We start from the raw sequence: 26,748 nt of genomic DNA, 5'->3' as shown, positions 1-26,748 counted from the left end.
TTTCATTTTATTGGAAGCACAGGTCCAGTAATTAATATACTTATTTTATACAGTTAAATATACATTATACCCTGCAGAAGCAGATGCAATCAATACCAAACAGCAAGAAGAATGTGAGTATTGATTGTACAAAAACCCCTTTCACACTCATGTTATCAAGGAGCTTTTCAAACCTCTCTTCTTAGGAACACCATTTGGAGGATTGTGCATATGCACGTGTAAAATGAACTGCTATTATGACTTCATCTGTGTGTGTGTTGGCACTGCAGACAGTTTTGCTGAAGTAATAATTTGGTGGTGTCAAGAGGCAGAAAATCAGATCACGGAAGCACAATTCAGATGGAATTGCTGAGTAAGTGCATTGTGGGTTTTTTTCTCTTGTAAAGAGATTAAATACTATACCTGGATAATATTTCATAAATATCACACACAGAGTATTTATGAGACAGATAAGGCAAGGCTGGTAGCACAAGCAGAAATTACAGGAAGTGTTACCTGTGATAGATGCGTTTTTCTACCACAAGGAGCTCACTGGAACGCAGAGGTTTTGCCTCAAAAACCAGTTAAGTAAAATTTTAGCAATGTTTTTTAATTCCAAAACCAGCAGAATGCAGGGGCCTGGGTATGGTGTGATTGATGGTTTAACTTCAGAGACCAGGTTCAGAATTTTCAGTGGCTTTAGAGCAACCTAATACTGCACCACCTCCACTCTAAATGTTCAAAGATACATAGGTCTCATTTTCAGATTTATTTAGGGCGAGTCTAAGTAGGCAGGCGCACAAAGAGACAGGCTTTCACTGGGTTCACTTTGAGATGGCCAGCACAAACTAGTTCTGAACAATAGTCCAGAACAATCATTCAAGATCACAAATAATTCATGAACAATATAACTTTTCTTAAAACATTAAGCCCAGCTGAGCTTACTGAACAGTCAGGACCAGTCCAAACACTTCAGCCAAGAGCACAAGCACAGGATTCTTGTCTAACGTAAAGCATAGACAGGTAAAATTTCAATTGTCCTTGCAGCTTTATCTGCAAAACAGGACTACAAAATCTACCTTTCACAAAGCTGGGATGCATTTAAATTATGTGATATTGGATACATTGGATACAATATGAAAATCTTGGATGGGAAACTGCATAAATGAAAAGCATTAAATCATTAAGGCCTGCTGTTTATGTCTCACATTCTGATGATCAATGTATGCTTATATCCTTTTTCCAGAAAATAAAATAGTTATTCCTGAGGTAATGGTGAACAGCTTGTAGAGAACTCATATTTAGGAGTTGTGCATAAATTATGCAGCAAAGAATTTACAGATATTTCATTTCCTTTGTAAATGTCATCCTTGGAGAACACTGGTGACAGATATCACACACAATCCACCTTTTGTTAATTTACAGAGCCATAGTACACAGGTCACACATACCAAAGAGAAGACTTTAGCTCAAGAAAAGAAATACAACTGTAAAATGGATTTGCTTGCACAAAGGCATAAAAGTTATCAAATAAAGCAGGAAAGCAATATTGATTTTGATATAGGCACCCCTAAAGATACAGGCTTTGCAGAGTCAATAGTGTCTTGATTTAGGTTCTAACCCAACCCCAAAGTCTCAGACTCGGCTCCATCCACTTATTGATTTGTCTGGCATGTTGGTTTTTTTTTTGTTTCTTTTTTTCCAGAAATGCTTTTCTGCTCTCAAATTTTAGCTAGCTCTCCCAGAAGAATGTCTAACACAGTCACAAAGAGCAATTCTGTTCCTTACAACTAAGCTATTGACTATCGTAACAAAAAGGAATGACAGAAGTCATGTCAGCTTAGCTTCTCACAGGACCTCACAGTGCTCCTTCATTCAATAACAATTATGTAATCAACAAGCAATGGGTAATGAATTGCAAAATATCAGCAGTCCTTAATTTTCTATCAGGTATGATAAAAACTTTATAAAGTTGGGCACTTCTTGAGAAATAAAACACCTTATAACTACCACCAATGCATCAGTTCTTTGATATTTTGCTACAAATCTCTTCTATTTTATTTTTTTTCTCTCTTGCTACCTGACATCTAAATGTCTATAATTTTAGATATAAAGACCACATGTCAGAAATAAAAGATCCACAGAAAGAGAGTTTCAAGATGTTACTTTTGCCATTTGTAGGCAGTAGTTTACCTGATGTGCATCTTCAACACCTTTGTCTTTATATGGGGAGGAAGGGGTTTAGATAAAAGAGCACAAAGAGACAGTACAACTACTTTAACAAGCCTTAGAAAATTTGTTTTTATTAAATTTCTACACTAAAATTGAAAACCTTTAGGTAGGGGCAAAAACCCCTGATGATGAATTATCAAGGAAACCAATAGAGGAAATAAAGCCATGCTTAGAAGAGATTAAACAAGTCATAAAATTTTTCATAAAAGTAGGATGCAGGAAATAGAAGGAGACATAAGTGATTGATTGAGGTGCAAATGTATGTGTGGGCAGGAGGAAAGCAAAGGGTAAATTTGCCTGGGGAGTACATCCATTTAGGTCATTATAGTTCAATATGGCCATGATCCAGCAAAACACTTGAGCGTATGCTTGGTTTTAACATTACTCACTCCCAGAAGCTGAGCTCTGCTGACTTGTTCAGACTCAGGTTTGAGTGTGATTTCATCAGTATCCTCTCTTGAATTGTGTCACCCCACTTGAAAGCCTGTAAGACAACAAACTGAAAGATGGAATGGCTTTGGATGGGTTATCCACCTGAAGAATCCATTCTGGGCACAGCAAACTGCACACTCTGCTTTCTGTAATGGAATGAGCTTAGAAATGGAAACCTATTTTTGCAAAGACAGAGGCTGAAAAAGAAGAATGTCAATAGCAGCCAGAGGGGATGGGACATCAGGATGTTGCAAGCTTTTATTTAATGGAAAACCACGCTGAAATTTTGAGACATGGCACATGATAAGCTGATGTAACTGGGCCAAAATTATCATGCCTTTAATATTTGTTTGTGTGGTTCCATCAGTGGTGCCTGTGCTTGCAGGCTGCAGGGTCCCAGTGGAAAAGGACCAGCTCAGGACCACCCCCTGTGCCACAGGAGTGCCCCAGGACAGGGCAGAGCAGCTCCCCCTCTCCACAGTGCCTCTCTGAAGACACTTTATGTTGCAGTCATTAACTGCTGATAACAAGAAATTAATACTTTGATTGTTCTTTCTACCCCAAGTTTTGGTGAGATTTCTGGCCAGGGCAGAGGAATGATTTTTTGAAGTAGTCTGACTAAATCTGTGGCTCTGAACCATTAATTTGAGCTGATTATCTTGTGAAGAGACCAAAAGTTTAAATTTTTAACCCATCTTCTCATCTGTAGGAGTCCATTCTTTTTCCTCTCTAAGTTCCAATCTTACATTTTCTAGGACAGAAAGAAATAGCATCCTGGTTTTTCAGAAATGAGCAAAGTAGAAAAGATTAGATACACAATACAAGTCAGCATCACCAGGTACCATATTTATTTTTCTTAACTCTCTTTCCTGAGAAATGGGAGTAGAAGGATCACAGCTTTCATTAAACAATGAAATGAATTTATAATTCTCAAGATTTCACAGAAAACCATTAAAACATAATTATTGTAATGTCACCACAAATATCACTTTGACTTCTTGAATTTTCCTCACTTTTGAGCAGTCTCTGAGGATGCAACAATTGATTTATATAAGCAATTTGGAGAATTGAGGGACCTGTTCATCTGTCACAGAGTTCATTTTCCTCTAGGAAGCTTTGCTAATGCACAAGAGCAAACATCTACATATTAATAAAACCAGTAAGTTCACAAGGTATTTTTTCAATTTTATTAACAAGCTACTAAGTAAAAGGTTTCTTTGAAACAATTCAGAAGTTGAAATTAAAAATTGTGTGTCATTTTCAGCATTTTTATGTTTCATTTATCTGTCAGACCCTCAGTCAGCAAGATGAGGTGGGTGATAATTATTCAGGGTTGCCAATTAACCTACTTAGCAGGTCACACAGGTAACTGGCATAGATTGTGTCACATCTCATTACTGGGATAATAATTTAATCACTCAGTGCATTGATTGAAGGCCAGAGAATCTGGAGAATAAATTAAACAGGAAAATAAAATTAGTAGCTAGAGAGGCATTACATTTAAACACAAGAAAACAGTAAAATTATAAACCATGCTACTCACTAGTAGAAACCCAGTAAAGTCTGGAATGGGGGCTGGGGGTATTGAGAGTGGGGATTTTCAACCACAACTTCCAGCATGAGTATAAAAAAGGGTTATATGTCACCTTGCTCCTGTGAACGAAAGACAGTTTAACCCACGAGGAGGCTGTGAGCACGTGTGTTATTCTTTAGCATTTAAACAGATATGCAATGCAATTACCTTGGCTGCAGTGTGAGAGCCCAGACCTGCCCAGGCACACCTGCTTTGGGAGCTCTGGGGGACAATCCTGGCCTCTCCCCTCCTCTGCATCCCAGCCTTCTTCAGCTCTTTGTGCTTGGATTCAGAACAATGACAAAGGAATGTCAAGTAAGAAGGTCACATAATGGATAAAATAGTCTTGCAGGATCTGTCAAAAAGGACAGGAGAGATGAAAAAATTACAATAAGTAATTGTCAAAGTCATGGAGTCTGTGAAAAAGCTTCTCCTGTACAATAATGCTCTGCATTTACAAGGTGACTGAGTACATAAGAGATAGGAACAGAAGAGTCTGCCTGGAAGTGGAAAAACATTTTCTGTGCAGATGGAGAAAAAAACTACTGGAAGGAACAATAACATCTTTCAAAGTGGTTTCTATACCTGTAGGTTACATATAAGTTTGAAGCTTGTATCTGCTTCAGATAGAAGTATAACCTTTTTTAGAAATTATCAGAGTTTTATAATTCAAAATATAGACTGGAGGAAAAAAAACCCCACAAAACATTATTAATGCCAAGACTTAGCTAGTCCTGAATGTGTGAGGTGTGAGGTGTCCCACAGCACAGACAGAAGTACATGCAACTCCAGGAAAGATGAGAATATGGTGAGCTTGCCCTTGTCTTCATGGTCTATTTCAATGGTTTACTGTCTGCAAGAACAAGAGGGCTATAAAAGAAGCCATCACTCCTCTGAGCAGTGGATCATTCAGTTTAAACATATCTCATAGATGTTATAGCCAAGAATTACAGCACACTGAGCACTGCTCCAGGACTTGTAATTTATTCACTCAGTAGGGAAAAAAGTGACTTCCATAGCAGCACTTTATAGGCCTGTAAAATAAAAACCAACCAGCATGAAAAAATAGCCACTGGGCCAGGAATGAGTGTTGGTTTGGCTAGGAATGAAAATTTGGTTTGGTTTTTTATAACAATGAGCAAAACCACATGCTTAAGTGAGTGGATGTGACCAGATCACTCATTTATGCTGTCAAATATATTATTTTGAACCATAAATTGTCTTGTTGCTGAAAAAGAATACAGTATAGCAGAAAGGCTGAGCATATCTATTCCAGTTCTGGAATTGCAGAAACAACATGCAAACATGCAGCTCTTAAATGTCATTTTACTTGTTCCCACAGAATGTAAATGCTACAGTAGTCAATAACTTCTTAGACCTTCTCTTTTGTTTTTTGAAAATACTAAAGCAGGGCAGTGCTATTTGTGGATGCTACCCAGTAGCTCAGGAGTGCCAGATAACAGAAACTGCATGCAGAAGAAAAATCACTTCCACCTAATTAGTAGAAAACTTAACACTGATGAGCTAAATTTTCTCATTAAAATTTTCCCCGATAAAAAAAGCAAAAAGCTTAAAGATAATAGATTTATTTATTTATTTATTTATTTAAACATAAAGCAAGAGCTCAAAATCTTGGATAAATTCAGTGTAAGGGCCTCTCAGGAGATATCAGCAGTTACAGAAGACCCACAGCTACCAGTCTGTTTTTCTGGTTCTTGTGAATATTTTCAGTGTTTTCAGCTCATTGCTATTTTTTATATATTAGGTACAAAAGTAATAAATGGCTAATTAAATTTCACAGGCTACAGTCATAGACAAGAGTGACAGTGGGTTAGGAAACTCCATCAGAATACTGAGTATTTCATTTCCTAGCTATCTAGAAAAATCAGATTTTATAAATGCTTTGATAAGGCAAAAGCATTGTTGACTCATTCATTTCCATGATGATCTAGTGAGCCTTCCTCACAGAGGTTAGCTCAGGGCACTTATACAGCCTCAGCAGTATAGTTCCCATTTTGGGAAGACAGGATATATAACCTGAGCAGGGTTTCAAGCCCAAGAGTGAGCACCAGTGTGGGTCTAGAGGTGCCTGCTCTGCTCTGCTGTCAGGGACCACTGCAGAGAGTGGACACACGGGAACTGCATCCTCTTCAAAGATGGATTTTTCAGCATGAGAGCAGCTCTGAGTGATCTCTGGAGAAAGGATCAATTAGATACTTTGGCTTCTCTTCATTTATTACATACTCAATTGAAATAACATTTCCCATTGTTCTCTCATTTATAATTCACAGTCAGTAATTGTCATGAACAGTAACCCCATTAGGCTGTTGTCTTAGCACCATGTTACAACATTCCATTTTCAAATAGTGCTTTCCAAAGACACCATTATCCTTCAGTGGCAACAATCACCTGTGTATTTGTTAACTAAAAATATAATGAGAAGTACTAGCCCATATTAAAGTACAATAATACAGTGTCAAAGCATTTTGGACAGATCTGGCCTGGTTAAAATGCTACTCTAGACCTCCTCCCAGCAGTGTGCAGGCTTGAATATTCCTGCTCAGTGCTACCCTCCTTCATTCCCCTTCTTACTCAGACTAACCCTGACTTTCATTCACCTGTAAAGGTGACACTAATTCCTGGATGCCTGCAGAAATTGAACCATATACCCCTGAGACACTTTGGGGCAGGGAACGGCTGCTTCTCCCTCTGCTGAAAATGACAACCACTCACAGCTGATAATTTCCACTGCAAGGAAAAAGGAAGGCTTTAGTCAGAATAGGGGCGGACAAGGGAAGAAATTCTGAGCCTCTCCAGGGCTAGAGCAGCACCTCCCCAGGGAAGGTAATCCAATGGTTACCCCACCCTACACCAAAACAGAACCAAAAGTGCTGCAGGGCTTTGCCCTGCTCCCCCTGCCAGCTCTCAGCCTCACCCCCTCCTTAGGGAGGGCTGTCTCACTGCTCTCATCAGCTACAGCCTTGGGCACCCTTGGCAGAGCATCCACCCAAACGCCAGGGCTGGAGGGCAGGGCACACTGCTTTTTTCTCCCCCTGTCGTGATTGCCTGTTTCTCTGGACAGCAAAAATGGGTTTAAATCACTGCAAGCTGCGAAGAGCCTGGACCACTCTATCCCACTCCCTAGGCAAGCATTTTATCACCAGGCTGTATTTTCTACAAATAGATACCATATATTATTCTCAACAGAGAGCACAGCAATCCCTCTTCAAGCCCTGGTGAGAGGAGCAGTGCTGGAACCTTGGTCTAGGACACAAATTAGTCCCACATAACTTTCCATGCTGAAGGTGTCACTGGCTGCCTGCATCTGTGCTGGGCAGTTCTGGCTCAGGAAGTGACAAGTCTTTTGGTTCAGGGCTGCAGAACATGGCTGGTTTTTTGTTTGCCTCTGTGGCTTTCCCACTGCTCACAGAAGAAAGCCTTTATCCCTCAGTAAATGCAGAGCTGAACTAATACATTGTCAAGGATTCCTTGCAAAAGCACAGTTTACTTCTCAAGATAATGCTAAAGATTCCCAAGTGTAAGAGCCTGCAACAAAATGTAAAACATTTTAAATATAATGCAGTGAATAAGCACGGACTTTCCATAACAATCATCATTTAGTGAATGTATAAATAGAATAAAAGCAATATTGAAGCTAATAAATGACCTCTGACACCAAGAATGGATTGCATTTCATATTACTTTACTTAACTGCCCCCTCCTTCCCCCACCAAACAGAAGCTTTATTGACAAAATGTGCTCTGGTGGTTTAGTCTGTAGACTTAAAGAATGTGCAACTCTGGGAAAAACTGAATTATGGATTCTATTTGTCAGACAAGGAATGGCATGTAATAACTTAATGAACTAGAAGCTTATTAGTTGTAAAAGAGAGAAGGTGTTGTCTATCAATCTTTTATTTTTTTTAACTCAGAAATGTTCAGGTGGATAAGCATCAAATCCATTTCACATTTATTATCTTATGAACACCAGTATGTGCTAGAATCTCAGCAAGCTACAAAAATATATCTCAGCCTCTAGTTTAATGTGCATTTTATTAGTCAGTTTTGGAGGCTCTATTTGAAACCCAAGTCATTAGAATACGTGCTCACATATTTGGCACTTGCACACAAGAGTTACCCTGATTTCATCAAAACTGTGGAGTGAAAGAAATTCAAACACAGTGACAGTGACACTGACAATAACAACTGTGTTTCAATAGCTATTTATTGCTCTATGGACACATAAATACAAAAGGATAGTGAGAGAATTTTAACAAGAAACTTGTAGAGAAACCAACCAGTCTAATATAAAATGGAGGAATTGAATCCTTGGTTGTTAAAGAAGTTTTCTCCACTTTGAAAAGTACAATAATTTACTTCACTTACCCTTTCCTGTGGACCTATTTATTCTGCACAATGAAGTGGCATTTGAATCATGATATTATGTGTGAATATGCACAAAAATTACAACAATAAGGTAGTTTAAAATCCACTAGATGCTTCTGCCAGTCTTAGCTGATATTATGTCTTAAAAATACACTGTAAAAATAAGAATAAATACATAAATAAATACATAAAACACATGTGCAAGTAAAAAGAAAAGGCAGAAAGCAGGAAATTCAAAGTTCAAGCCAATGCATACAGAGGTATATGTAAAACAAAGCAGTCAGGTTCTGTTCTATCAGCCCCAATATTTCATGTGCTGCATAGATCCCTGTGTAATTGCAATTTTAACTCTGCACAAGATCGATCTGCTTGCTTTGATTTTCTTTTCCAGAAATAAAAATAAGCAAGGAAAGAAAATCTGCATTAATTTATGCCTCTAGTAGGCTCCTGTGGAAGCTTTTTTTGGTTTACTGGTTTGTTGGGGTTTTTTTTGTGTGGCCAGTCTAGCAGCAGATGTCTTACATACATCAGGCTGTTTAGAAGAACAGTCCTAGCCATTTCACTTAATCAGGTAATAGCACACTATTGACATATTAGACCAATTTAATACATTTGTTTTCTTTATCCATTTACATTTCATCTCAAAGGTCTCCAGCACAATGGGATTTTGAACTATTTGCGCTGAGCGCAATCGAAGGGCCAGTAATCCAATAATTTGATTTTCTTGCTGCAGAGACCAGGAGAGAGGGAAAACCATCTTTCCCTTGCTCCAGCAAGTGAGCTGCAGGCCTGCATTAGGCTTTTAGCTTCCTGTGTAAAACATACCCCAAGGGCAACAGAAGGCCACTTAAACACAGCTTGGAGGGCACCACTGGAACATGGCTGTGGCACGTTGGCTTTCTGCCCAGGAGTAAATTCCAACCATTAGCATCAAACACTCATCCTGAAGCTCTCAAACTGAAATTAAATGCCATCTATCAAATGAATAAACAATAATAAAGTAGCACAAGTAAATTAAAAAAATAAATTGCAGTAATTTAGACTGTGGATCATCTGTTCTGGGTTGCTGTTCCAGACTGTTCGCCTCAGATTATCTTTCAGCCTATTTTTTCACTATTGGATTTTTGTACATGTAAAACAGCCTTTGATACACAAATTGAATTTATTCATGCTCTCTCCTACTCATACGAAAATATAGTTTTAAATAAGACTTGTTTTTCCTATGGAAATAATTTTTTAAAATTCTGCTAGTCATAGGTTGAGTCTACATGAGTTGTGTTTAAACAAGAATACAAACAATAACAATTAAACAAGCGAAAATGTACCTCTAGATATCTTAGCTGGAGCTGCACATTCTGGCTCAGGCAGTCCAGGAAAATTTCAGCAGGCTTCAGAATTTGGAAAGCTGTGAATTTAAAGTGAATTATCCCTTTCAGAGTGCTCAAAGAAAAAGCAACCAGTAGTTTGGGACAGATTTTAAAAGGGAAATTTTTAATAAGTAGAATTTCCCTAAATGAAATTTTTGCTATAGTGTCCTGGCTAAAACTTCACTTTTTGTGAAAAACAAAAAAAACCCAAAAACCAACTCTGGGAAATGATTATGCTTTGTCTGAATCACAGCTATTACAGCAATAAATTCAGCCTTGTGCTGAGATGGGACAGTATTGCAAAGGAGAGCAAAGGGAAATATCTCACTTACTGAATATTAGTCTCATTTCCCAAAACAAGTTGACTCTTCCCAGGAACTTCTTTGCCAAAATTTCCTTAGGGCATGAAATAATTGGCTATTAACCAGTGTGTTCTTGACCCAAAGAATGGAGCAGAAAACATGCAAGTCTTGTCTGGATTACTAGAAGAAAGAAAAGAGAAATTAGAGTAGATACGCACTGCCGGAGCCCGTGGCTGTCTTCATTTTGCTCGTTGTGACTGGAGGCTTTTACCTGCATTTATAGCAGGGCAAAAGAACTGAGGAAAAGATGGGAAGGGAAACTAGAACAGCACAACCTTCTCCCTTTTCAGATTTATTTTCCCCAGCCTACTTGCCCTGCATTTAGTGTGGGGCTGTGAAAAAGGAAGGCTGCCAGCTCCATAGCATCATATTGCCAGCATAAAGGGCACCCTGTCTCTACCCGAGGCAGCAGGGAACTTATGAAAAAGGGTCTGCACACTAAGAGGAAAAAACAGCAAAATCTTACTTATCATAAATCCTGTGCACAGTCTTCTGAACAAGTGATAGTTTCCTTTTTTTCCCCTTGTACATGGGATCACCTGTAACCCACCAAGACCTCCGAGGTGCCTTGGGTGCTGCCCCAGCGCCCCGGGCAGCCCACGGGAGGGGTGGCTGAGTTTGCAGCATGTGGGGACAATTCCCATGGCCTGGAAGGATCAAAACAAGTTGTTAGTATGCACCAGGCAGAGCCAAGGGCTGAGCCTGCTGCTAATGAGGGCTGCACTGAGGGCTCAGGTCAAGGTTTTGCTAAATCCTGTGCTCTTGGTACACCTGAAAACAGCACACCAATGGGCAGCGGGGCTCACGCACCTGCCCGAGTGCAGGGCAGCATAACCAAAGTGCTGGGGCAGGTGTTTGAGCCACTGAGAAAGCGTCTGCCCCTCAATGTCAGCTGCTTCAGTGGAGCTGTGTAAGTCAAGAAGTCCTTCTGGGGCTGGCTGGCCTCTGTTGCACCTGCCCTGCTGCTGGGCAGGTGTGTCTGGGCAGGGTGCAAAGCCTGGTGCTGGCTCATCGTGGTTCACAATGATCCCCAGTAAGTTCCTGTACACTACAGGGGACAGACAGCAACCACAAAAGTTCTGGGATGGGCTGTGATCTCGCTGGCATCACAGCAATGGGGTGCACTAGGCTATTAGAAAGGGAGGGGAGTGGTCAGCTGCCATGGAGGGCTGCCAGGGATGGATCTTCAGGAAGCACAGGACAGGACATTAAAGCTGAAGAGATCCCTTGATGTGAGAGAGCAGCTGGGGCACACAGAGCTGTCTGTGCCTTGGGGCAGGTGATGAGCCAGCTGACAGCAGGTCAGGACCAGAGGGCAGCCCATGGTGGGTGACATTGTGGTCAGTGCCTGCTACAGGCCACCTGACCAGGAACAAGTAGATGAGGCAAAAAACTGAAAGCATCCTCATGTTCACAGGACATCAAAGGTCAGAGCACTGGAGGCACACCAAGAGCTGTTAATGAAGCAGCAGAACACACACACACCACAAGATGCTCCTGCTGGACCCTAGCTTGGCTCTAGCTACCTTAAACTGTGGCTCTCATCCTCTGCATAACCACTCTTGTGCCCTTCAGAGGATGGTGAGCACTACCTGTACAGACCTCCTCAGCAGTCTCTGTGTCTCCTCATTGTCTTACACCCCACCTGAGTGCTCTGCAGCAGAAAGTTTCAGTTCCCTCCAGCCTTAGCCTGCTGATCACTGTTTGATGCCCTGAAAATGTAACACGTGCAAACAGGCTGTATTGGGTGCAAATTTAGAGAAAACATTTCCTATGGACAAAAAGGAGGCTTTTTGGTTGGTGTGGGACGTGTGTGTGTACATACACTGGGTTTAAATAAAGCTCCCCCATGATTCCAGGTTGGATTTCACTCTGTTTCAAAAGCCTTCACCTGCTATATATCCCAAAGTGTCTGAATAGCAAGAAAGGGGCTTGGAAAAACCTTGCTGACTACTGTAAAAAGGGGAATGGTATCCCAAAGACTGTGCTTCCCCATTCCTACACCTGTGTGGCAGGAGTTCCTCTGATTTTGTGCAATAAGAATTCCCTATATCACAGAATATGGCCTGCAGAAGCAGTTTTGTCTCAGTTTATAAACAGTTTTACAATATCTTATGGTGGTGGAAAGATTCCACAGCAATCAGAAAGTCCTATGGTATGTTCTAGGGATGTGGGATCATGTCTAGAGAATTTGAGGGAGGAACTTTAATATATTGGGAAGAGCTTATAACTTCAAACACAAATTAGGACACTTAATTTTCTTTAAACCCTATGTCCAACTGTTCAGATTCCATGAGTGCCTCAGGATCTTTCCTCACAATACTCTTGCACACACCTACATAATACCAGTGCTCTGCTTATTCTGTATTTCAGTAACTTAAATACACGACAAATTCTCTCATGCTGCAAATTTATCTTCATTGAGCTATCTTTTGATCTTGGGCATTAACTCTGCTCAGCACTAAGGTAGAGACAGCCTATCCAATTAGCAGATGAAGCCTCAGAAACTCAGGACACAGCACCTCTGTTCCACTGCCTTCCAGGAGATTTGACCTCAACAAACACATTAGATGAACCCAGCCACAGTATTTGTCTGCCTGCCTCAGCTGGCCTGCTCAGATGGCATTTTGCCAGTTAGCAAGGTAAAATCTGCTTTTGGGAGGTGCCAGAAAAGGATGGCTTTAGGTCCATAACTTGCTAAGGTCTGTTAATACAGCTTTCTTCTGACTCTAAGCAATCACATAAAACATCTTGACTTTCTTAGCATAAAAGCAACTCCTTATCAGACACTCCCTTGTATGGAATCCAAACAACAAATAACCAACTTGTTTCCCAACATCTGCAAAAACAAATTATCTTTCATAGGAGATTGGCTTTGTGCTCTTGTGTTCTGCTGCCAATGTCATCAAGGACACTTTCACTCAATAGCTACTCTTGGAGCAATGAGCACCCTATTCTGTGTTTTCCCCTGCTCAGAGCAAGGGGCTTCTGAGCCATTGTCAAGGTTCCTGAGCACAGATACCAAATGTAGTTCTGCACTGAATGCCAAATAAACCCATCACTTTTTTTTGTTGGCAACTTCAAAGCCACAGGGGGAATCCATGACTCAGCTGCCATTAAAATTCACTAGATAATTGTGAACAACCATACCTCAGTGCTCTGCACCTCCAGTTAATCTGTTTGTGTCTGTTTGTGTCAGCTGATTCCTGCAGCACCCCAAAGCTATGAGAGCAGGAATGCCAGGATTTGAGGATGTTCTGAAGGCTGGCTGAAATCAGGGACTCTCCAGATGTTCCTGGATGCCTGAAGCAGCATCAAATGAGGCTGTATTGAAGAACTCTAAGGTGACAGCAGGTGTGAAATGCCTCAGTGTGTTTCATAAGAGTGAAACACAGCTGGGATGGACAAGTAAAACTCCAAGATCTAGTAATGGTCCCAACAATTTCTGAAGCTAAGCTTGACTGACTGCGTGGCTTCATTCACTCAGCACCTCCAGTGGGTCATTAGTGCTGAACCCAGGGGGTGCTCATGCAAATGTAGCACTGAAACACCAAGGAAAATGCAAGGACCTGTGTTCTTACAGTAGCTTCTGCTTTGTCCCATTGGGAATCACTACACTGTGGCTTTGAGGGTCTGTAACAGGAGAGTTTGTGGGAATCAGACAAGAACAGAAGAGTGGGATCTTCAAACCATGCTCTAAAACTGGAGTTTACCCCACTTTTCTTCAGCATTCCCACAGCAGTCCCTCCTCTCTGCCTCTTCCAGTCTGACTACTATTTTTATTAATATTTTTTGGTGTGACATGATTTATCAGAAGTCTACCTTGTCAGTCTCTGTTCATTCTTGCTCTTTCCAAGCATTTTACATTCAGTACAACAGTTATAAAACCAAGAGCCAGAGCTAAGATGAGAAAAAAGAGATCATAAGAACATAAGAAAAAAATCAAGAAGAAAATCCTGCAGTCCATGGAGAACATTTCCATTTCGTGACTGAAGTGTGTTGTACAGCAACAGGAAAAAAGTCACAGAGAACTTCTTTAATCTAACAAGGAGCAAGGAATGCCATTAGAATGAGGAGAGCCATGTTATTATGCTGACATTGTAGGGCCTTTCTTGCACTTGCTCAAAACCCCTCCTGCCTGGATTATTCCTAAGGGTTAAGAGAATTGAATTTTACTGAAAATAACTGAGAACCCAGTTATTTCTGAAGAGATGTGGGAGAAAGGGCTGGAAGTGAATGCAACACAAGGAAACCTCGAATGGGGAGGAGGACTACAAATACAAATTTACTCCCCTGCAAAATCAATTCATCTAAAATTGAGTACAAGAACAAGATGATATTTCCCTCCTCCCTCCTACAACACATTCTATTCTTCATGTATATTGACATTGAAGGGTAAGCATGATAAATAGCTCTATTTTCAGTAACAAAAAGAAGAAAGTTATGAGACTGACTCCAGCCTCAAACCTTGCATGGTCTTCTACAAGGAGACTGTCTCTGCTGGCAGAGTGAGGCAGGCTTTGAGAGCCCTCTTTAGGGACACAGAGGGGATGTTTTTTCTGGCCCACGGGCAGGTCACTTAACTATTGTTATCATATCTATACAGAAATGTTTTCATGCAGCCAAAAGCCAAAGGAGAGAATTTACCTTTCTGAATCAACAGTAGGGTCCACAGCAGATTCATTATGGGAACCTGAAAATTAAAAAAAAAAAAATAAATAAAAATAAAAAAATTTAAAAAAAATTGGCTTCTGAAACTGCCACCTCCACCAAAGAATTTTTAAATGGTTATGCCTTAAACTATTTGTTCTTTTATTTTCCACAGTGTAGCCAACTGAAAATCAAATTCACATTTAGTGCTTAAGCAGTGAATAATGTTAGCAGTTGGTTAAACAAAAATAAAGATTACCTGTATGACTCACATTAATATATAGCAATATCTGATGCCTAAATTTTAACACAATGTCAAGCACAATGCTCATTTTTGTTTAAAATGAGAATTACAGTCTGTCTATCAAAATGGCTTTTAATTAACTCAAAAGCACATAAAATTTTTCCCGTAAAGGGAAAAGTGTATCTGAATACACCAACAAAGATGAAGGTAACTAAAAAGCTTTTTAAAAATAGGATAAAAAAATATAGATAAAACAAATCCAGTTAATCCTTTTCAGGACCTAATTAACCTTAAAAATGAAGTCTCCAGCCTTTCCCATGGATTTCAATGCAAGGGAGAATGTCCCAGGGAGAATGCCACAAACTATAGGTCTCATTTAATGGAGTTTTGATTGAGGATAAAGGCAGAAGAGTCAGCCTGTGGTACCCTCTCTTTGCACTGAAAAGTGTCCAATTCCAAAGGCAAATGCACTGAGCTCAGCCATCCCAATTAAAGTGTCAGCTGCTATTCAGCATAAGCAAAGATAGCACAAAGAATGCAAAAGAATCAGCCAGTACAGCGTATTTACAAAGGCAGGACAGCAATTGGTGTTAGTTAGGGGACAGCAAAGCACAACACCTGGTATTTAAACAAACAGATGTACTTACTTACATGTATATATTTGCTCATACAGAGCTCACACACATAAATATATCACAAAAAAATTGTATAAAAAGGAGTAAAACTTTGCTTTCTCTAGGATATTCTCTTGAATCTTTGTACGAACAGCAGTAGAACTCCAGCTGAAGCTTCAGTATCTTGATGTTGAAACCGTGTCTTCTTGCTGCAAGTAAAAAGTGTTAAAAAGAAATATTCAAAGACCAATTTTTTTCACAGGCAACTACAACTCATCAGGTATGCACAGCACACATACACCCTGATCTTACACTGTTGTCAGCCTGCCAAAACCCCTCATGGCTCTGGAGGAATTTCTGTGCTGAGATCAGGATCCCACAGGGTCATTCCCTGCAGTGGTGCCTGGCACAGATCCCCCACTGCCATCTCTGGAGGTTCTGCCTCAGTGCTCGTGGCACTCTGCTGCACTCAGGTTAAATCACCTGAAAGGCTCCAGCTTCCTCACTTCCCAATGCCTACCAGTTACTGTATTTTTATCAGAGAGGATGAGAGTGGCAGAGAGGACTCCCTGCCAAAGGTTATCTCTGAGTTCATGGTGTGTGTCCTTCTGCTGCCACATCCAATCAAGCACTAACACTGTTCCAGGCAGCCTTCCCTGGGACTGCTCCTGTGAGGCGAGCAGGAATTTCTGCTGCTACAGGGAGGACAAGCTGGGCTGGCACCACAGCTCCATGTGGACATGGTCAACCTTCAAATGGTTGTGAAATGATCTTCCAACTTCAGCTTTCCAGTGCTACTGTTGTTTCCAAGAACTAAAGAGACACAGCCCATCGGGCTCTGCTCAGCAAGAACAAAGCTCACCCAGAGCAGTGGGAATCCCCTCAAGTGCTCTGTGCTGGTTTGAAATGTCCCAAAGAAAGGCCAGGGATGCTCTGCTCCTCTCAGCCTCCCTGGGGAGTGCCAGTGCTGGTGCTGGGGCTCACTGAAGGAGCCACTCTGGGGGGTTTGGATGACTGTGCTCACACAGAAGGAGCTTCAGCCACTTCTGCAACCCATGTGGATCAAAATTACAGGGGAGGCTGCAGTGTAATATGGGGTCATTTCTGCTTCTTCTTATCTGACAGGAAATTCATTCCCAAAAGCTAACACAAGACATTCATAATGTCCTTTTTAAGCTCTTGAAGATCCACCTCAATTTCCTCTACAACAGCTGGTGTGGGTTTACAATAAATGAGAATAAACTGGTGCACAGCCCATGCTCTTGTAATTGGCACAGTGATGGACTTGGAGCCCTTTTCAACATTTGTGAAGCCAGATAACCCAAGCTAGCAGCAAGAGGATGCCACCATGAAGCATAATTATTTTATAGCCCCTATTTAATTTTTGGAATATCAAAATTTATGACAATCACTAAAGCAGACTGATTAAACCCTAAGCGTAAACACACCATGAAACAGAAGTTGTTTTGCTGTCATCCCAAGTAAGCATCTATTTGCAAAGTACATGGCAATATCAAAGAGCTCTCTATTGATTAAACTTTGAAAATAAAATTGCACCACTTATCACATGCTGTTTGCAAAAATGCCAATCATTATAATACTCACATAAGCATACTGCGTCTTCCCCCTGAACTCGTTAAATTTATTACTGAGACTCTATCCTGAGCTGCCTACATGTGGAAAAAATATCATTCAGATAACGCATTAACATTTATAACCAGTATTTAAAGCTGCGCATGGTGCCATCTCAAATGATAAGGGTCTTGTCAGCATTTCCAGTATAAGCTTCATTTCAGGGAATGGAAGAAGGGAGGGAGTGGCAACTCTGCATTTCAGCAATTTTAAATGACACCAACAAGAAGCCTGACATACAAGTTGTCAATCTAATTGTACCTATCTTTCAGAGATAGGTGCATCTTTCATGTCCACATTCAGTTTAAAAAATAGCAAAATTCTCACTACATCATTGTAAGCTACCTGTCATTCTGCTTGTGCATACAGCATCCCACACAATTATAATTCTAGATCTAAGCCTTCATATTACAAAAGCTCTTAAGGTATGGAACAAAAATTATATGACCCCCCCTCGCAGTTATACTTGCACTCTAGAGGAGAAAGAAAGAGATAAGCCAAACAGCCAACAATACAACAATGAGGGCTGGTTCATGACTCATGTTATCAGATGTTCCTGCAGTATCAAAATACTAATGCTGAATACAAATTTTAATGCCAGAAAGGATAAAAAATAACAACGAGAATTTTTGGGGTGAGAAATTCATAGGTACAATGCATCTGCCATGAGCCTAATTCTGCTACCGGTACCATGTAAGCTGTGATTTGCTGAATGACACCTGTTAGCTGTTGAGGTTTAAGTATTCTGCCAAAAGAAAAGATATTTAAGATATTTGTATTAGTATAAAAAAATGTCAAAAGACAAAGGTAGTTGTCATAAGACAAGAGAGGCTTCTGAAAGACACATCTCTAAAAAGGAAGGTATTGAAGTGCTTATACTTGAGATGATCTGGATCACTGGACAGGTCATAAGTAAATATTTGCAAAGGAGGGACCTCAGCTCTATAGAATTCTAAGTGCATCAGTAACACCTGCTAGAAATAATAAAGCCAAACACTTCTGTGTGCAAAAGCAACAATATTTCTAATCAGAAAGCTCAAATGCTAACCAGAGTAATGGTTGTAAAGCCAAAACACTGAGCAAATATGTGTGCAAATGAATTTTCCAGATTCCAAGGTGCAGTTGATTACCAAGGCTAACTGAGCTGTCCTCTTCTCCTCCCAGCTTTACTTGCTGCTCAGGCACACAGTGGACATAAAAATCTCCTGCTGTGCAAAGGACTTTATTGCTTTACAGGAAAAAGACTAATAGATGATAAAAAAGAGGCCATATAAAGGATGGACAGTTGTTCAGAAATTATGTGCTTTGGAATGGAAAGAAATGTCACAAGAGCTATGGAATGCATACACACACTTCATACTGAGGCCAAAGCTGGAATCTCCTGGGCTGAAAAGGCACCACACAAAGAACAAGGTCCATGCTGCGCAGCATTTGGGCACACACTCATCCATGGACTATTCCACAGGTTCAGGTGTCCCCCACCACCACCCCCTGGCATTTAGGCTGGAGAGCAGTTGACTAAATGTCTTCAGCATCCAAACCCCAATGACTGCAATAAAGCAGAGGTATTATTTTAACTAACTCCTTCCCTTCCTATTGTCCTTTCAGTTAATGTGCACATTTGGCATATTTCTGATTTGCTTTGGAATGAATCCATCAACCCAGAGATGGTTCTGAGGACAGCCAAGAAAGCAACTCCAAGGCCAGGTAAATAGCAATGTTAGAAATTTTGACATCAAGCAGTTTTAAGCACCATCAGAGTTTGATCACTGTTAATAGCAGAGGAGATTCTGAGTATGCCTATTTTCTACCCAAGCACCTACATCTCACCATAAAACATCACACTAGATACTCAAGATTTGTGTGCCTGTGTGTAACTCCCCAGGGCAGAAGCCAGCTGGAATCCTGGCCCCATAAAGCCAAAGGGAGATTTGTCCGTGGCTGAAGTCTAGGTCAGGATTTTATGTATGTTTATTTTGTGCTTTGTGCAATAACAACTCAGGGAGCTACTTCAGATGCCAAATAAATTTTGAGGTTTCTGTGGAATTTGAAATACTTTATAAGTGATTCTCCCCAACAAATTAATGCAGCCACCATTCTCACAAGTTCTAATTGCCTCATCAATTTCTTTTCATGCCACTTGCAGTTATACATCATGCTTCAAAGTCAGCATGTGTACAACCAGCCTCCACAAGACAAATATTATGGGGTATTTTTCAGGTAAATGATTACTGCTCAGAGACAGTGAAGTTTCTGGCTAGAGTGATGTGGAAAAGACTGCAGAAAAGCAGGGAATGTTTTTCTCTACTTTAAAATTGAAGTATTTAATTCTCAGAGAATTACATTTTTTATCATTGGAAAAACTTGTGGGTCAGGATAAAAGCAGTTCAAAAAAGCAAAGCGACAGGCTGCACGTGGAAGCACAGGAAAACAAAAGGTTTATTCTCAGCACAGTCGTGCTGTCCAGCCACTTCCTGGGATGTAAGTCTTCATTAGTGGTTGCTCTAGAAAACAAACATCCTTGTTAACAAATGTCATCTCCTCCCTCTCTTAGCTTTTAGTGATGAGCAGACATCACATGGTGTGGAATATCCCTTTGACCAGTTCACACAATCACAGAATAATGAGGTTGGAAGAGACCTCTAAGATCATCAAGTCTAACCTATGCCCTAACAGCTCAACTAGACTATAGCCCCAAGTGCCATGTCCAGTGCCATGTCCAGCTGGGGCCAGCTGCCCTGGCTGTGTGCTCTCCCCAGGACCCTCCTCCTGCCCAGCCCACCGAGGGCAGAACGTTGGAGACAGCCCTGAGGCTGTGGGAACACTGCTCAGCAGCAGCCAAAGCCATGGTGAATTATCCACGCCCTCTGGGTGTGCCAGCCCAGCGCTGCAGGGGAAATGAGCTCCAGCTCAGCCAGACCCGGCTCAGCGAGGCCCGGCTGAAATCTCCCACCCTCCTGGGGCAATCCTCAATCACTTCTCCACTGATGAGTGGGAAACTAAAATTGCTCAGAGCAGCACCTTTCAGCAGATTTGGTTCCAAACTTTTGTGAAGAGGGGGACCTTGACTGACAGCCACACATGCCCACACCCTGTGCACATGCAGAATTACACTCCTCTTAGAAACCAGGTGAACAACAAAAGCTAATGATTACCCAATTCTTTCTTCAGCGGGCAGCTATTCACAAACATCTCATGGAATGAATTGAATGGAAGGAACTTTTGGGAACACATGGAGACTGAAAAAATGCTGTTTCTTTTCCACTCATCTCATTTTTTTCTGAAGCGAAACCAGAACTATGTGACCTCTGTGCATAATGACAACTCAATGACACAGCTCTCATTCTGAATGTGGAATATGAAATGCTCACCATGAACTGCTCAAAATAATCCTCAGGCCATGATTATTCATAGAAATTATTTGGTGAGTAATTTCAATTAAATAAATTCAAGGAATCAAGAAAAATAGGCTAAACTAATAGAATGCATTATTTATGATGAATAATTCATTTGGAGGAACTTTCTGCCACTATTGCAGAAAGCCAGCTCAAGGCATAGGGCACTGAAGTCTCACTTAAGCCCTGTTTTGAGGTCTTAATTGGGGGCTTTCATGATGAATCACTCCAGGCTGGCCCTCTGCCCAGGGCTGAATTTCACCCATTGCTCCTGCTCCTCACATATTTCTAGATATGTCATTAGCACAGTGGAATTTGTATTCTTTCAATTTCAATGTCACAAAAAATATGATATGGATTTCTTTATGTTCCTTTTACTACTAAAAACTAAAGAGAAAAAATTTCTCACATCAGCTCACCAGAATTTCAACAGTGAAAGTTCATCATACCCATACATCAACTGCATTGTGCAAATATGAGCCCCCTGTCCACTGAAGTAAGGCAAGAAGACACAATAATTTAAACAAGACTCTCCAAATCACTAAAAACACTTGTGTGCACTTGTGCTTACACGATGGGACATTTCCAGTTAAAAACATTCACAGTATGTAACACATAGATTATGACTCTGAGGAAAGCTGAAAAAATGTACTTGTAAAAGGTAGTGGTAGAAATTACTGTGGACACACATTTGAAACACAATAAATAATACATCCATCGTTGTTTTAAGGTTGGGAAAATAAAACCCCACACTTCCCTTTTTTTTCTTTTTTTTTTTTTTTGTTCTCGTTGCTCAGCAATGCCAGCACAGAATATCTATCATCAGGAAGATTCATCTCGTTGTTCCTATCAGAGAAAAAGAGCCATTGACATGATGAAACAAAGCACTTCCAAAAATATTTAAAGCACTCAATAAAACCTAAGTGCCGATTTTGAAGCTAAGTATTTGTTCAAAGATCTGGTCCAAATCCCACTGAAATCAGTTGGAGTCCTTCCACTGACACCAAAGGGCTTTGGATCAGACATACTACTTTCCTGAATAGGATGAAGACATCCATAAATATTAATTGTCTCACAGTGCTTTGCTGGGTGCTATGATAAAAGGTGTGAGTGTAGTAGGGGAGAGGATATTTGTTTTTCTAGGCAAGAAAGAAAAAAAAACTGGGCTAAATCTAAACTAATGATCAATTCTAAATTGCGCAGTGGAAGAGTCCGTCAGCATCCCCAAAGCACAGGCTACCAGGGATACCTTATGAAAGACAGCTTCTCTATCACATTTCCTGCTGAAACCAATATTACTGCCATTATAATACACTAAATTATCTTCTTAAGACAGTCAGGATTAATGATACAAAAATTCAGAAACTGGTAGTTCTGCTGTTGCAGTTTTTACCACCAGGGTAGAATCACACTGTGCTGCTATAAAACAGATTACCCCAGATATATTGAAACAAGTCATGATGTAGTCTCCTTGCAAAAAAAATCATGTTGCACTTAGATAACAGGTCTCAAAAATGCCTAACCTTGGCCAGGGTCTGAGTCCTTGCAGGAAGCAAAAACTGAGGGAAGAGTTAGAAAGCACATTAATTTAAAGTCATAGTTCATTAAATGCTTTCATTTATACAATAGGTAGTCATGAAGTGTCAGTGAGCAGTACTCTGAAGTAGGCCAGCCCTCCATATGTTTGCACGGTTGGGAGAAATGGAGCTAAAAAGCACATCTGGAAACCAGAGAAATTCCTTACAGTTGATGGCACAGGCAGTCACTGATTGCCAGCAAAAGGCAACTCAGCAGACACCACCCAGTCTGGAGTGCCCCTGTGCCCTCACACTGGCTCATCCAGCAGCTCTCCTTCCACCGAGGCTTCATCCCAAAGGTCTCCCTCCTCTGCCTCTCTCGGCACGTGTGGCTGTGTCTGGGCAGCCCAGGACGGACACAGGGCCATGGAGGGCACAGGCTGCTCTCCCTGCCTCTCATGCTCACCCTCCTTCACCATCCCCTGCTCATTCCTTGCCCAAAGAAAGGGGAAGCCAGAGACTCCTCTTTCATCCTGTCCTTTACAGCACTTACCAGTGCTGCTGGATGAGATAATACTGTGGATAACAAGTAACAATTACTTTGCATACTGTTCACTGCTAAATCTGGGAACTGTTTATTTCCTTAAGAACACCTTTTAAGTGATGCTCAAAAATTCCCTTTGCAGTATAGGAAAGACCTCAAAAAGGTACGTAGTAATGGAAGTAGAATATCTCCAGCTACAAAGAGACACACACATGCACAGAGAAAGCCAGAATACAAGATACTTGTTGGAGAGCAGTGATGATTATCTCAGAACCCTAAAAGCTTACATGGAGTAGGCATCTCATATGCAGTGCAGGATTACAGGATGAGGAACATATGAGATCAGGAAATACCTATATTTACAAATTCCCATTGTTTTACTGCATCACCCATCATGTTGTGTTCACAGAAATCAATATTGGCTTCTACTTATACTGTGTGAATAAACATTTTACTTGCCAACAGCATCCTTAATAGAATATCTTAATAGATTCTAATGACCAGTAAAACTTATATCCTGCCCTCCATCCAACTCACAGAGTTTTTGCTTTGTTTCTGGCTGCCTTCATTTCTTTATTCCATAAGACTTGGTGGATATGTTTGTTCCTTCACTTATATACAGAGAAGCAAACCCAAAAACTGATAGGTAGTTTTTAACTGAGAAGTAGTATTTAGCATCCACCTGCAGATACAATGTGAAGAAGAAAATTATCTCCACATTTTTCCAGACTTTTTCTTCTCCTTGATATTTACTGTCCCAGAAGGACAACAGCATGATGTGCACTAGGCAGGAAGGGTAATGATCTGTGCCAAATTTTATGTGTTTATGCTTCATGCTGTGGTCTGGCTTTTTTTACCCCTGCCAGCAGACAGATAAAGTGGTGGCTTCAGGACTGTGCAGGAGCCAAGAGCTGCACTGGTGTATGGAGGAGCACAGGACTAAGAGACTGTTTGAAGCAGGTTAAGGCTGGCACCAGGCAAGTATTCCGCTCATACTTGCTCTGCAGCTGTCTGGGAGTGTCCCCATGGGAAACAGGTAGGGGATAATTAAGGGCTCTTAAGCCAGCAGACAAGGATATTACAAGGATAAACATTTCCAACTGAAGACAGTTAGATGCAGAGTTGTAGAGGAAGCCCAGTCTTTTACCTGTGGGGGATGAAACCTATTGGAACAATTTACCGAACACGATGGCAGATTTTCACCATAGGCAATTGCTAAAATATGCCTGGCTACATTATTGGGTTTCATTTCTTTTCTTTTTCCTATGAAGTATGATCTAGTTTGAACAGGAATTAATTCAAATTTAGCTGATGGCTTGGATTATGCAAGATTCAAAAGCCACAATGGTTCTATTAAGTATCATAATCTATGCATCTGTACTGAGTCTTCATCACTCTGCACAAAAAGGAGCATTGAGGGAACACAGCTAAATATTTGGGACCTCCACAATGCTTACAAATCAGGCATAACCTTGAGTTTCCCCAAGCCCTCATGTGCTGCTGTACCAACCTGCTTCCTGGCCTTTTATCCCTGGAGGCTCCCAGATAGTCACAGACTAGAAATGTTCTTCCATTCAACATATAAAATAAAAAGGCCTTAAAACGGTGGAGGAAAAAAGCTGTTCTTTTATACTCTGTTTTAATTGAAGGGATTATAAAACACTTCAGGCATGCTGAGAAATCAGGACTTTGTTCCTAAATAAAAAGCTGAAGCTATTATTTTTTTTTTAATCCTTGTTCCTCCTCCTACAAGTGTGGTTATTATATGCATGCATTTGCAGTGTAATAGAATCAGTATCATCTCTGTGTCTTATTACTGTTGCAATCCCCTAACATGCTGTTCCTTCCATCCCACATGAATCTGGTAATTACTGCTGAGGCATGCCATGTGTACGCTCTCCCTTCCCAGGCAGCATCAGCAGTGCCACAAACACATTTCCCACCTATCAGTAAACACAAGCAAGTGGGAAGTGCATGTTGCCTCATAAGCCAGTTCCAGGACATGGTCCTTGCTCACCAGAAAGCTGCACCTGGCTGAAACTCATGGACATAAAACAAATGTACACTGAGACAAGGGAAAAATGCACTGGAGTTACTTGTGCCTTCATTTTTGCTGTGTTGGAGCGAGCCCTGTGAGAGCTGGCAGTGCTGTGCTGGGCTGCTCAGGTGAGATGTGATGGACAGAGGTTACAGGAGCTTCTATGTACCCCGTGTGGGCCAGGTGTGTATGAATATGCCCCCTTCTGAAAACAAAAACAACAAAAAAAATCAACCTGGGTCTCCTTTTACCTTCTCTTTTTAGGCTCATGCCCCCAGACTATGTTAGAAAGAGCTGAAAACAGGATTTGCTGCAGCCTGTAACTAGTCCAATTTGCTCCCCAAACACCATATCCTCACGTTTAGAGCAGAAAACAAGCAAAAAATCTCACAGAATAATAATCTGGCTGCTGGTGTATTAGTGTTGTAAAACAGCAGATCTGCCACACAGATCTGTCCTGATCTTAGCAATTTTCGCTCCTGAATTCAGCTGGATAAAGAGAGTCAGAATGGAGCACCTCTGAGTGCATTTCAGAATCCCAATCTTGTTGAAATTCACACAGCACCACACCAAAAGCGTGCTCCGGTGTGGGATGCTCCTGCTCTTGTCACAACCTCTCCAAATTTTAGATAGGGAAGCTTCAATCCCAAATGCAAACTCCAGCACTATTCCTGTCCAGGAGTACTGCAAAGGCATCTGTGTTGGCTGCTGCAGGATGTTACCTTTTCCAGCTCAAGAAGAGAGATAAAAATAGACAGTACATTTCTGCTGCTCCTAAAATGTGGGCTCTGATACATTATGGCTAAAGAATACCACGAGATGACAGTACCACTTTTGCCAATTTCGGAACTCTTTTGGCAGCAAACCTTTACATTCTAGAGACTAAGTGCATATAATACCCTATAAGAATCTGGCAATAATGCACCCTGCCCTGCTAGCACTTTAAAAATTCCCTGTAGAGTGCCTTTTTGTCCCCTCCCCACGGTGTGAACCCAAAGTTTTACCTTTAGATAGAGACCAGGAGCAGCCATCCTTTCCCATCACACAGATCTGTGCCCAGGGCATGGAGCTTAAGCAAAGTCACAATAACCCAGATCCAACATCTTGCTCTTTTTAAAGGCAGCCAAACGCCACACCACAACATTTCAATGGGGCAGCGGGGCTAATCCAGCCAGTGGGAATGACGGTGTTAGATGTGGTTAAATCTGGCTGCTCGGTACTCGGGGCAGCGTTCCAGAGGGTGCAGGGATTCAGGCTTGGGACCGCCGCTGCCTGGCTGCCCGGTTTGGTGGAAGGTGTTGAACTTCCCTGAACGTGTGGAACACCAATGTGCTGGGCAGAGCTCGGCACGGCAGTTTGGGGAGGGGGCTGGCTGCTCCAGCCGGAGCGGGGGATCGATGCTTATGCCAGATCAGGATTTACAGCACCGCTGCTCGGAGAGCCAGATTGTGCATGTGTGCGATGTATGATGTGTGATGTGTGATGTGTGATGTGCGCGTCTGTGCGGCGTGTGCGGAGGATGTGTGCGGGCTGTGCGTGTGTCCCTGTGCGGTGTGCGTGTGTGTGCGGGGCGTGCGCGCCTGCCGGCTGGCTTTTGCCAAAGGAGCTGCTTGACTTGCTCTCTATTTTGAGGGCGCGGATTCAGGGACTCGGGGCCAAAAATTCTCCGGACCCAGGTAAATCCGCTCGTTACCTTATTCCCCTTCCCGGCTCCGAGTGCCCGCGCTGTCCTGCAGGTGCTGTCAGAGCGCTCCCGCGAAGAGCGGCCGAGCCGGGAGCGGAGG

At 41.4% G+C, this 26,748-nt stretch overlaps 1 protein-coding gene and 1 long non-coding RNA gene across 6 annotated transcripts in view; one reads left to right on the top strand and one right to left on the bottom strand.

The window, feature by feature from the left end:
- Positions 1-26,748, bottom strand: part of LOC115947768 — a 27,867-nt gene continuing 1,119 nt past the window's right edge. The window contains exons 1-8 of one of the 5 annotated variants that reach the window (XR_004081623.1): positions 26,658-26,747; positions 15,876-16,047; positions 14,978-15,023; positions 10,797-10,977; positions 10,301-10,450; positions 9,927-10,006; positions 4,385-4,571; positions 1-2,695 (exon numbers count right to left, since the gene is read on the bottom strand). This is a non-coding gene — a long non-coding RNA (uncharacterized LOC115947768). Of the gene's footprint in view, positions 2,711-3,506; positions 4,297-4,384; positions 4,572-9,926; positions 10,007-10,300; positions 10,451-10,796; positions 10,978-14,977; positions 15,024-15,875; positions 16,048-26,657; position 26,748 lie in introns of those variants that run through there. The other 4 variants (XR_004081625.1, XR_004081626.1, XR_004081622.1 and 1 more) reach the window with 4 other exon arrangements.
- Positions 26,490-26,748, top strand: part of SLITRK2 (SLIT and NTRK like family member 2) — a 5,134-nt gene continuing 4,875 nt past the window's right edge. Inside the window, exon 1 of the mRNA XM_005419856.2 lies at positions 26,490-26,640. The gene's annotated coding sequence lies outside the window, so the exon portion shown is untranslated. The remainder of the gene's footprint in view (positions 26,641-26,748) is intronic.

This window comes from Geospiza fortis, unplaced genomic scaffold, assembly GCF_000277835.1.
Source record: "Geospiza fortis unplaced genomic scaffold, GeoFor_1.0 scaffold157, whole genome shotgun sequence".
NCBI classification, from domain to species: Eukaryota; Metazoa; Chordata; class Aves; order Passeriformes; family Thraupidae; genus Geospiza; species Geospiza fortis.
The sequence above is the reverse complement of the archived record's forward strand: the minus strand, read 5'-3'. Positions and strand labels throughout refer to the sequence as shown.